This window comes from Tamandua tetradactyla, chromosome 2 (genome assembly GCF_023851605.1).
Source record: "Tamandua tetradactyla isolate mTamTet1 chromosome 2, mTamTet1.pri, whole genome shotgun sequence".
NCBI classification, from domain to species: Eukaryota; Metazoa; Chordata; class Mammalia; order Pilosa; family Myrmecophagidae; genus Tamandua; species Tamandua tetradactyla.
In genome coordinates this window covers 22,540,034-22,552,711 of record NC_135328.1, presented here as the reverse complement: position 1 = coordinate 22,552,711, position 12,678 = coordinate 22,540,034, and positions in this window count along the sequence as shown.

Here is a 12,678-nt window from a genome sequence, read left to right as displayed (position 1 = left end):
TGAGCTACCCTGATTACCTAGGGTAGTAAAGAGGAGTATGCCTGGAATGCAGGCACCTTGAAATTAATTCAGTGGAAAACTACAACAATGGAATCCAGGCAGGATTACTAATGGCCCACTACTTTCTACATTGTCTCATGTGCATTATTCTATAGTTCTGCTTTATCCCGCTACCCACAGATCTCTCAAAGGCAGCAATTTTGCAACATTGTTGTTTTACAATATAAGATGCTTGTAATGTTGCTTAGACTTTATGAACTCTGTTGCTGTCAGTTGTCACTGCTAAAGAAGAAAAGCATAGGAAATGGAGATAAAAGTACCATCTCATTAAAATTATCTTGTAGGAACCTGGTAAAAACAAATTGTGGGAGTTAAAAGATTAATGTTTAGCTTGAAATTGCAGACTTGGTTCATAAACCTTGAGAAAGGGAAGGCATATGTTTTGACAGCATGACACTTCAATAGAAACTTAGATGTGCAGATAAAGCACAATGACATGCAGAAGAAACTTGCTTAAAGGAAAAGAACATTCTAACCTTAAAAGTATTTACTTCAACTTGTTTTTGCACTATACGCTTCTTAGCTTTTATACGCAAACAACATTTATCATAGTTCTTGCAAGTATATAAATTGTGCACCTGCCTGAAATAAACTTGTCTGAAGACTTATGTCTCCGTCCCCTGATCCCTTTCTCTCTCTCGTTTTACTTTAACATCCCTTAGGGTCATAGCTGCGGCCAATAGATGGCGGCCACGAAGACCCTAAGAAAGGACTACTCCGCTTTCGTGTTAAAGTATCCAAGGAAACTGTGTGTCTGCGGACACTGAGGATTCTCCACAAGAACAGACCTAGGCCATTGTAAGTATTTTAAGGTAATTTTTAAATTTCTTTGTTACATCAGGGTAATGGGAAATCATAGTGGGCAAATGGAAGAGTATATTTGTTTGTTGAAAACTGTTAGAAACTACAGGGGTCTCAATGAAGGCTTCAGAGTCACTAGAGCTCTTTTCTTAAGTACAGAAGCATTGTTACTTGTTTCAGCCTCAAGGCCGTAATGTTTTCTATTATTATGATAGATTTAAAAGATTGCTTCTTTACCATACCTTTAGCAGAGCAAGATAAAGAAAAATTAATTTCTGAGCTTGTTCTTAATGAACTGCCTTTATATAAAAATTCATACACACCTGAGTCAGAAAATATTCAATAGGAACAATGCCATGCCAAACAAAGCTCAGTACTCATTAATGTTTCCTATGGAATTGTAACAGATCCGTCCCCTAAGGGGCATGCAATTCAGGATTGTAGTTCTGACTCAAAGTGTTCTGTTATCTTGGTTTAATCTAAATAATTATTCTACTGCAATTTATAGCAGTGCTACAAATAATATCTTATGCCAAGGAGTGGGAATGGTAGCCCCATTTTCTTTTGTTAACTTAGATCCTCGACAAACAGCAATTTGGAAACTGGCCATGAGTTTAGTTCCTATTCATATTTGAAAAAGAAATATATTTTAAGAACTTTAAAATGGAAAATTCTTGTTGAAATCTATATATTGATGTTTCAAACATGCACTAACTAAAGTATTTTAAGTATTTAAATTCTAACAAATTTAATTTTGATGGTAATATATGTGATAAAATATTTGTTTAAAATAATAACTTAAGCATGAAAAATATAAAAGATGTATTTTATTAATAAAAAAAGAGAATCACTTTATCCTAAGATAAAATGAATAACTGTTAAAAAATGAGAAAAATGTAGGACAAACCCTGAACTAATATAATAATTGCTGAGGCTTTGTAAAAATGGAAATTATGGTCAAAATCAAAAAAGATTTAGTGAGTCTAAAATGACAACATTTTCTTGGACTCTTAGCTTGTTCTAATGAAAAGAAATAAAAATTTTTTTCTAGATAATCAGTTTAAAAAGCAAAGAGTCTATATTTTATCAGAATAACTTATGTTAACTTTTATCATGTCATTATCTGTGTAAAAAATACTGATTTTCTCCTGGGTATCATTATGCTGGCAAAAACTGTTTCTTTTCTTGCCCCAAACCAGGTGGCTTAATCTATTAATCTAAGTAATACTGCTATAAATGAATCTATTACTGGCTAAATAATATTAAAATCATATAAATACCTAAATTCCTTTAAGCCAAAATATTTTAATGCTTTGTCCAGTGTTTATATAAACTACATATGTATAAACTAAATTTATCCCAAAATAACCATGGCTTATGTTGGGAGCAGATCATATTTGAGGGCTGAATGCAAGGGAAAAATATATTTGTGGAGTCTGTTTTGTTCAGCTGATGTTGCCATTACATGTAATTGATGTTGCTATTGTTTGACCTTGGTAAGAAACAGTTAAAATGTACTCTAGAGCTGGGAGGACTGGCTATCCTCCCAGAAGGAGGTGTACTTTAATAAAAATATCTAGGTCCCAGGAAGCTTCTCTTGATCCCTAACCAGTTCCCAGAGGACCCAACTAGGCCCGGTCATGTAAGCAAACTGGAATTTGGCCTCTATTGTGGAAAATATAATAAAAACTGCATGCGATAAATTTGAATTACCAAAAAATGCACAATCAGTTATAAAGAATCCTCATTCCTGCATTCCTTTTCAATCAATCCAATGAGTTCATTTTAAAAAATCTGGTCATTTACCATGGGTACATGTCACTATTGACACTTAACTCTGCTTTCATTTTTGCTACCTGCCACTTCAGGGATTCCTAATTATATGTTACAGAACCTGTTCGATATTTCACAAGGAAATTCTGATTTATTAAGCAAAAGGCAGTTAACAGCTGTGGCTGAACAAGAATTACAATTAATTGAACAATGCGTTCAAAAAGGACAGCTTGTTCCAATAGATCTAGAAAAACCTGTTGATTTTATTATTTTCTTTACCTTGCAATCTCCCACAGGCCTATTTTGGTAAGATGGTGCTTTAAAATGGATTTTTTTTTTTTTTTACCAAACAATCAACAAAAACGTTTAAATACATATCTGCAAAAAATTCATTTCTTTAAAAAGTTGCCAAAGATATTATCAAATTAAGAGATCATGATCCTAATCGCATAGTGTGTGATCTCACAAAAAAGAGGTCCAAAGTCTATTTGTCTTCAATACCTCTTGGCAAATAGCATTAAATGATTTTAAAGGACAAATTAATAATCATTTGCCTATGTCAAAACTTTCACAATTTCTAAAAAAAAAAAAAAAAACACAATGAATTTTGCCTAAAATAGTTCGGGCTTTCCTGCTAGAGGGAGCCATTACTGTCTTTCCTGATAGCAACAATGGACAGGCTGCATATGTCACTCCAGGGGAAAGCAAAAGTTGGAAAACACCTTATATCTCAGCCCAGCACACTGAATTAGCAGCTGTAATTCAAGTACTGCAAAATTTTCCACAATCTCTTAATATTGTTTTTGATTCTGAATATGTCTGCCAAACAGTTACTCACATTGAGACAGCTTCTTTATTTGAAGGAGATAAAAAATTATCCCTAATGTTTTTACATTTATAAACATTAGTCAGAAGTCGCATTAATCCCCTTTTAGTCATGCACATAAGAGCTCATACTAATCTTCCGGGTCCTTTATCATTACAAAATCAGCAAGCAGATACTCCTGTGGAGGTAATTCAAGATCCCACTACATTTCACAAATTGACTAATATTAATAGCAAAGGGCTGCAAAAGAAATTTCTGTCTTTATCTACACAGCAAGCTTAGGACATTGTTCAGACTTGTCCAACATGTGGCCCTTTAAATGCACTCCTATTTGCATCAGGGGTTAATCCTCGAGGTCAGAAAGCAAATGAATTATAGCAAATAGATGTCACTCATATTTCACATTTTGGTAAAATGCAATATGTACATGTTATCCCAGATACCTTTTCTCATTTCATATGGGCCACCGCACAATCTGGAGAACATTTCTGCCATGTTTGATCACATTTACTTAATGCTTTTGCTGTTATGGAATGCCCTCAGTCTACAAAAATGGGCATTGGTCCCACTTATACAGAGAAGCAATTTCATAAATTTTGTACTACTTTTCATATTACTCATATCACAGGGATCCCACATAATCCCTCTGGGCAAGGAATTATTAAACGAACAAACCGGACTCTATGCTCATGAAACGAAAAGGGGGAGATGATGCTCAGGAAGATGATGTTGTCAAAATGTTTACCCCAAAAGATCAATTAGCAAAAGTACTGTTTGCTTTAAATTTTTTAAACATTTATGATAATTCATCACAGACTCCTGCAGAACAACATTTTAATAATTTGGAAAAGAAAAATGATACAACCCAAACAGAACTGCAGCTGCAGCTGATCTATTGGAAAGATGTTACCGATGATTTATGAAAACCAGGCATCATAAAGGTGTGGGGTAGGGGATTTGCTCTTATCATTACAGATAACAGAAGCTTGGTTTGGATTCTCTCGAAAAGAATAAAACCCAGACATGTCAACCCTGATGAAAACAACTAAATGGGTAATGTACATTGTAGAACATATAACTTTAATTGCTGAAGAACAGGGACATAATTATACTTATTGAGCTTATATTCCCAACCCACCTCTGCTGCGGACCCTAACATGGACAGATCCAACTGTACCAATATATCTGAATACTAGTTTAAGATTCCCGGGTCCAGTAGCTTCAACGCTTCTAAAACAACTTAAGGAAGAAAGAAAAATGGTGTCAAATTTAACTCTTCCATTTTTAGAAAAACCCATATGCATAGGTAATGAATTACCATGTATGACAATAAGTAATTGAACTACATGGTTTAAGATCAAGAATGATTCTCATAATTACCTATATGTATATCCTTCTTTTAACTGTATGGAATCAAATAATACTTGCCTGTTAGATGGGAGAGAAAGTTGGAATAGATGGCAATTATGTCATATGGATCGAGCAGTTATCATAATTAATGATTCCTATGGAATTGTAAGAGGTGCAGTCACTGTGGGGCCTCCCATCTCTAACTCAGAGATAACTGAGACTATATGGACAGGCAGCTTAATACATAGAGGACGATTTGTGCAAAATCTATGGGACAATAAATATAACATTAGTCAGAGAAATTTATAGAAAATTTTCCTAAGACTGGGACCAGTTTTTATAGTGAATTCTAATAACTATAGCTTCTCTTTAAATAGCAGCCATAAACACTATATGCAAATATGTACTACAAATCCATATGTACTTGTTAAGTCATATGCATATAAAAAAACAAACTTTTAATTGTGAGAATTGTTCTCTATTCACGTGTCTCCAAGCATTTATGTTGCAGAAAATGAGACGACTGTAGCAGCAAGGAGAAGAAGAGGTATTTAGCTGCCGGTGCAGATATCAAGATCTTGGCAACCCTCTCCAGAAACACAAATCCTGATCCATTTGGCAAAAGAATATCTGAAAGGGACTAAGAGACTAATTGTACTCATTATTGCAGCAATCATTGGAATCATTGGCATTATCATGGTGGCTACAGTCGCTGGAACTGCATTGCATCAAACTATACAGATGCAGCATTATGTTAGAGAATGGCTAACCATGCCAGTGAACTGTGGCATAGTCAATCTCATATTGGTGAGCAAATTAATAATAGACTAAATGATATAAAGACAGCATTGGTTCATATTGGAGATCCAATGTATAATTTAAATTTTTTACGAAGTTTAAAATGTGACTGGAATAAGAGCAATTTTTGTATTACCCTTTTAAGAGATAATCAATCTGAAACAGAATGGGAAAAGGTAAAGAAGATTCTTTTGGGGCATTCAGACAGTTTAGGTCTCGACATCTTAAAAATACAAGAAAAGGTATTAGAAATATCTCAGAATAATTTACGTATAACCAATGGAGATGATGTTATACAATCACTTACCCAAGAGCTAAAAATCTTAATCCTGTTTATTGGTGAAAATCTTCTCATTTTCTGACAACATTGGAAATAGGAATTTTATTTTTTATATTACTTCTTTTCTTTTTAAGTGTCCTGAAGCACCATTTGCTGTCTGTCATCTCATCAGTGCATAAACAAACAAAAGCTCTCAACGTAATGTTCATAAAAGCTTTGAACTTCTCCCCTGAAGAAGCTATAGCGCTTGGCTGGTAGTCAATGACAGGTAAGACCCTTACTTCAGAGAATAAGGGCAACCTAAGACAGGCACAGTCACCATAGCTTTACAAAAAGGGGGAAATGTAGGAGTTAAAAGATTAATGCTTAACTTGAAATTGTAGACTTGGTTCATAAACCATGAGAAAGTGAAGGCATACATTTTGACAGCATGAAACTTCAATAGAAACTTAGATGTGCAGATAAAGCACAATGGCGTGCAGAAGAGACTTGCTTAAAGGAAAAGAACATTCTACCCTTAAAAGTATTTACTTCACTTGTTTTTGCACTATACGCTTCTTAGCTTTTATACACAAACAACATTTATCATAGTTCTTGCAAGTATATAAATTGTGCACCTGCCTGAAATAAACTTGTCTGAAGACTGATGTCTCCAGATCCCCTGATCCCTTTCTCTCTCTCGTTTTACTTGAACATTCCTTAGGGTCATAGCTACGGCCAACACAAATCAATAACACGTCATAGACATTTGTATGAAGACACTGTTTACACTGCCTGAAGAAGAAAAAGGAAGAAGCAACTCACTTTCATTTCAATTTTATCATGGAATATTGAAAGTTGTGTAAGACTGAATTTCAAATGTCATTTTTTATCATAAAGAGTTCACATAAACCTGTTTCCTTGAAGTAATTGGAATTGCTAACTTTTTTTTAAAACTGTGTTCATCTGGAAGAAATGTTGCCACCTTGAGAGTTTCCTAAGAAGAATTAATTACATTCTCATGTAAATAAGTTTGTCATTAAATGTTAAGTGTATTTAAATAAACTCTGTTTTCTAGAACACATTTCTTTTCAAAATGCTTACTGTATTGTTATTCCAAGCCCAGAGCATAGAGCAGTGCTCAATAAACATACATCTATTAATTAATAAATTAATTTAAGAAGTTAGGTAGTGGAAAAATTCTCAACATTTAAAATATAACAAATAAACCATAGTGTCCGAATACATGAATTTGTTTTAATGTAATACTTTGTCGTCTACAATATCCGACTTTGTAGTTATTACTAATTAAAATATTAAGGGATTTTATGACTTTCAGACATTATTTCATTATTTTATGCTTCAGTATATATCAACCTATAGAAAGTAGACTCTTAGTTGATCCCTTACTCCTACGACATTAAGAATAAAAAAATATGAAATATAATCCCCCACCCCAGGCATAAGTTAATTGGTGTTTGTAATAGTTACGTTCATGTGTCAACTTGACTAGCTATTGGTGCCCAGTTGTTTCATTGCTCTGGATCTAAATCATGAGCACATGAATTTCAACTATGACTGATTACATCTGTGGGTAGCTATGGGTAGTAACTTCTGCAATGATTGACATTTAATTTGAGCTCAGAGCCGATACAGATCCAGATGTTTGGAGCTGCAGAAAGAAAATGTCCCAGAGAAAGCTGTTTGAACCCAGAAGCCAGAAGAGAAGGCTGGCAGACATTGCCATGTGTCTTCCCATGTGACAGAAATATCTAGCTGCCTTTACTCTGAGGAACCATAAATTTATAGCTAATGAAATACCCTTTATAAAACCATTCACCTCTGGTATCTTGCATTCCAGCCGCCTTAGCAAACCAAAACAGTATTCTTTTGAATAAGACTGCTAAGATTTTTGCAATTGCTATCCATTCAATATTACTTTGTAATTTTGAAACCCTATTTCACCATGTGCTGGTTTGAATCTGCTATGTACCCCCAGAAAAGCTTATGTTCTTTTAATCCATCCTTGTGGGTGCACACCTATTTTGAGTGGGACGTTTTGCTTACTTTGTTTCGATGAAGATATGACCAACCCAATTCAAGGTATGTCTTAATCCTTTACTGGAGCCCTCTATGAGAGAATAAAAGATAGTAAAGGCCAGTGAATTTAGAGAAAGTAGGGGATGAAATCCAGAGTTTGCTTTGAAAAAGTTGAGAGAGAAATGCCCTGACACATTTAGAGATGCCATTGAAACCAGAACCAGGTCAGAAGTATGAGCAGATGTCACCATGTGCTGTCCCATGTGACAGAAGAAACCTGGACGGCAGCAGCATTTCCTCAGAGGAGATCTCTTCTACTCGATGCCTTAATTTGGACATTTTTATGGCCTTAGAATGTAAATTTTTACCATAATGAAATCCCATTAAAAAAGCCAACTCATTTCTAGTATATTGCATTTCAGCAGCTTTAGCAAACTGAAACAAACTGCTTCATACCTCAGCATACCCATCTATAGAAAGGGATGTTGTGGTAGTTTGAAGCTGTTTTGTACCCCAGAAAAGCCGTGTTCTCTTAATCTGTCCCTCTGAATGCAGACCTGTTGTGGGTGGAACCATTTGATTAGGCTGTTTCCATGGAGATAATGAGCCACACAATTCAAGGTGGTTTTAATTCTTTAATAGAAGACTTTATGAGGTGATAAAAGGCAAAGAAGTTTAGAGAGAGAAACAAACATCCACAGAAACTCAGAGAAAGAGCCATTGAAAGCAGAACCCAGGAGAAAAAGACTAGCAGATATTGCTGTTTTTTCTAACAGAGGAACACTGGATGCCAGCAGCCTTTCCTCAGAGATAATACCTTCCTCTTGAAGCCTGAGTTGTACGTTTTCATGACCTTATAACTGTAAATTTGTAAACTAGTAAATCCCCATTGAAAAAGCCAACCAATTTCTGGTATATTGCATTCTGGAAGTTTTAGCACCAAACAGATACCTTACTATATTAATTGTAAAGAGTTTCACAACTCTAAATACCTATGATTTTATAACAGAAAATACTGACGTATTTCCACATGTATTTTGATGCAAACGTACTAGGTTTTGGGCTGTGTGTGTATATCTATGTGGGTGCATAAATACCACTCTTGCTTTAGTAAGCAAACTTATTTCTCAGAATCCAAATATCATACAGGGAAACATGACATCTATAAGAAAATTAAATCTGAACCTAGGTGTTGATATATAAAATGATTATATAAAACAAGAGTTTTCTAAAACAATTTATTCAATAATGTACAACACAAATATATGAATTTAGGACCTACTTTTAGATTTTTTTTTTCCTTCTGTGCCTGAAAATTGTGGATTCACTTTTATCTTACAGACTTTATTTTCTGGCTTTTCTCCATTTCTTATCCCATAAAAGCTGTAAGGTTGGTATATGCATGAATTTATCTACTCAGAAGACTGAAGATAAAGCCATCAAAAGTTAAATGGTAATCATTTAATTCACTGCAATGCTAGGCTTTCTTTCATTTAGAATATCTAGATGATTTCTCAATTCCAACATTTGACTTTTTTCTCTATCATTTGATTTAATATGCATTAACTTGTAATTAATTTTCCTTTGATAAACATATTTTGAATTTGAATGCACTCACCTTTCCTAACTTTTGTTTGTTAAGCATTAGCCCTCATTCCAAAAGAACATGGGCAGACAACTTTTATTTCATTTTTTTAAGAACTTTTGTTTAGCCCAATTTATTCCCAACACCACTCTTAATTGGGTCTGTGGGACACTGTCCCTGACGCACCAACAAGTTTCTCCCTTCCAGTCATTTCTAACTCCAACTTTAAATTGCCTTGGTGTTTGGGGAACAATACAATCATTTCTCATAGCAAATATTTACACTTCTACCTGGGTGGAACTTGGCATCAGTTTTTGAATCTGATTTTAATTCAGGATGACACAAATATTAAGGGAAAATAATGTGCTTTTCCTCGGGATGGAAATAATGTCTCTATTTAAAGGTAAGTCCTAAATATCATGAAACTGTACCTTTCAATTATAATTAAAGGAAACAATAAATATGAATTTCTAACATGAATAACCTGAAGCAATACACCTCCTAATCACTATTAAAGCAATAACACAGCAACAATTTGTTATTACTGTCATTTTGAAAATGCCTGTGAAACCATAAAGCAATTTTGAAATGCTAACTTATTTTTTCATCATAGCATTCCTGAGAGAAAAGTAAGACATGCATACTTATCATTATTCTACAAATGAGACAATAAATCTATAAGTTAGAAGCAAAGAAATTCAAACCAAAAATCTCGATACTAAATGCCAATCACTTTTCCACTATGTTAAAACCATGTGACATCTGTTCAAGTGGGTAGGAAGTGATACTTTATATTTAAATTGTCTAAACTGATTATGCATATATTAACAAACAGCTTATTTTGACTGATTGAAATATACTAAGAGAAAAAAGAAACAAAAATCAAACGAAATACCTAAAGTTTGTTGCCTGACAACAAGTGGCACATATTAAAATCGTTCTGATTTTGAATCTGCTAATTCTGCACAGAAAATTGCTTAAGAACCTAGAATTTAAGTATTCAGTTGACACCAACCTATTTTTTGCAGCTACTATGTTAGGTACTAGTTGCAGATGGATAATCAAGACTGACCATCACCTTGACCTATGTGTTTTGTTATCTCACAAAATGCAAGATAAGAAGTTTTAAGTGCTGGCAGCAGAGAAAAACAAAGGCGAGAGAAAGGCCAGTGCTCATGTGGGTTTGAAATGCAGATGGTTTTTCTGCCTGGGAGGGGAAGCTTGGAGCAAGTAGCAGGGAGAAGCTTTGAGGTGGTGTAAGATGTGCTGTCATTACAGTTGTCCGAGAGAGGAGTCCTCTACAGACCTGCACCAGAGGCCAGACCTGGAACCTCGGTGTGTTGCCCAGTAAGTTCAATGTCCTGCCGTTTTTCTTCCATTTAGCTTCAGGGCTGAGCAGACCACAGGGCTACTCTCCTCTTTCCGAGGCTTCCATTGATCAGTCTGTGAGCACTACGCATGGAGAACTTTGTCATAAGAAGTATTGTAGCGTGAGTGTGTAATTATTGTGACTTTCCTCAGGGCACTGCTGACTGAGCACAGTCAAGGTCGTATTTGGACCTCATTAATCTCTGTTGTTGAGCATTCCCTCTGTATGACATTTGACTTCTAGGTATATTTTATTGGCACAAATTAGTCTAGGTAGCAGTAGAGAAAGCATGGGCTTTGGGTCTTGCCTTTGCCCTTTATTAAGCAGGAGACCTGAGCCAAGTAAACTAATTTAAATGACATGATACAAAAGCTCGAACCTGCAATATAAATTGGCTAAAATAAATGAACACAGAATATTTATAGGTAGTCTTGACTTTTATATGAATTAAATTATAAAAATAAACTTTTTATTGCTCAAGTTTTTCTTCACTGAAACTGAGATGGCACAGTCCCTTTGTCTTTTTCTTCAAAGTTTAAATATTTCTACTATTTATTCTTTAACTTTATTGATTCTAATTTGAGAATGCCTTTGACAAGTGTGGTTTCTGATTTCCAGTCCTTATCTGCTCTACAGTAACTTTCCCATCCACTATCGCACAAGAAATTGAGGGATAGAGTGGATGAAAAGAGTGGACCTGACATACTCAATAACTCATAATAGCTCTCATTAGGAATAACATGAAATTGGCTGCTTTCAAATCTAATGGATTATGAAAAGATCAATATTCATATCCAAGTCAGTAATTAAAGAAAAACAGGTCATTCTAAATTTCTTAACTCTTGTGGCATATCTGAGCTCTAAAACCTCATAGAAACATATCAAATATATCCAGTTGGGTGTGAATTAAAGTCACAGGTTCTGAAATCTCAGCCCTTCTTGCTTTAATGAGACCCTTTACCACTAAAAGAGCTGTACATTTTCTGCCAGATTTTAGTCTTATGTACTCCAATCACGCTTTCCTTGTCATATGAGCTGGTCACCACTTCTCTACAGAAACTTCCTTCCTCAAAATTGAGGTACTTCTATTTTATTATTCCAAAATTTCACTCAACCTGTTCTCTCTTCTAAGCTACTCTTCTTTTCTTCCACACTTGTCTATTCATTTCCATATTTCCCTGTCTGGTTGAGTCTGAAACTCTTCCTGAATTGTCCCTTGAGAAATTTATCACTAATAAACTTCCTCTCTCTAGAAAAAAATTTAATTTTCTGCCAAATTACACAATATAATTACATGCATATTGTATTTTCATAAGAAGTTTTTCTATGTAACTAACTGACAGTGAACATTGTAATGATAGAAACCTTAGGTTATTGGTTTCATTTTCTAACTGTGTTTCAGATATTAGTGGACTCAGGTAGGGTACCAAAATAAAATATACCTAACAATATTTTACAGCCTGTCATAAGTAAACCTGCTTTTGAAAAATGGCTTTTTCAAGATTATATTTATATGAAGAATATTTGATAACACAGTATGACTGGAATTTACTTTAAAACAAAAAAAGATGAAACATATTCTTGTAGTTTTCAGATCATTAAAGCAATGTACACAATGAGACAAAAGACAATCTCACAGGATCAGAAAATCTGGGCACTTTTTCAATCCATTGTAGATTACCACCTTTATATTCAGTGTTATTTCTTTACCAATTTTGTCAACACATCTGGAAACTCATGAGAATGCAGATTCTCAGGCCCTGTTCTAAACAGTAGTAATACAGAATCTGCAGTTCAACAAGTTCATCAAACAAACG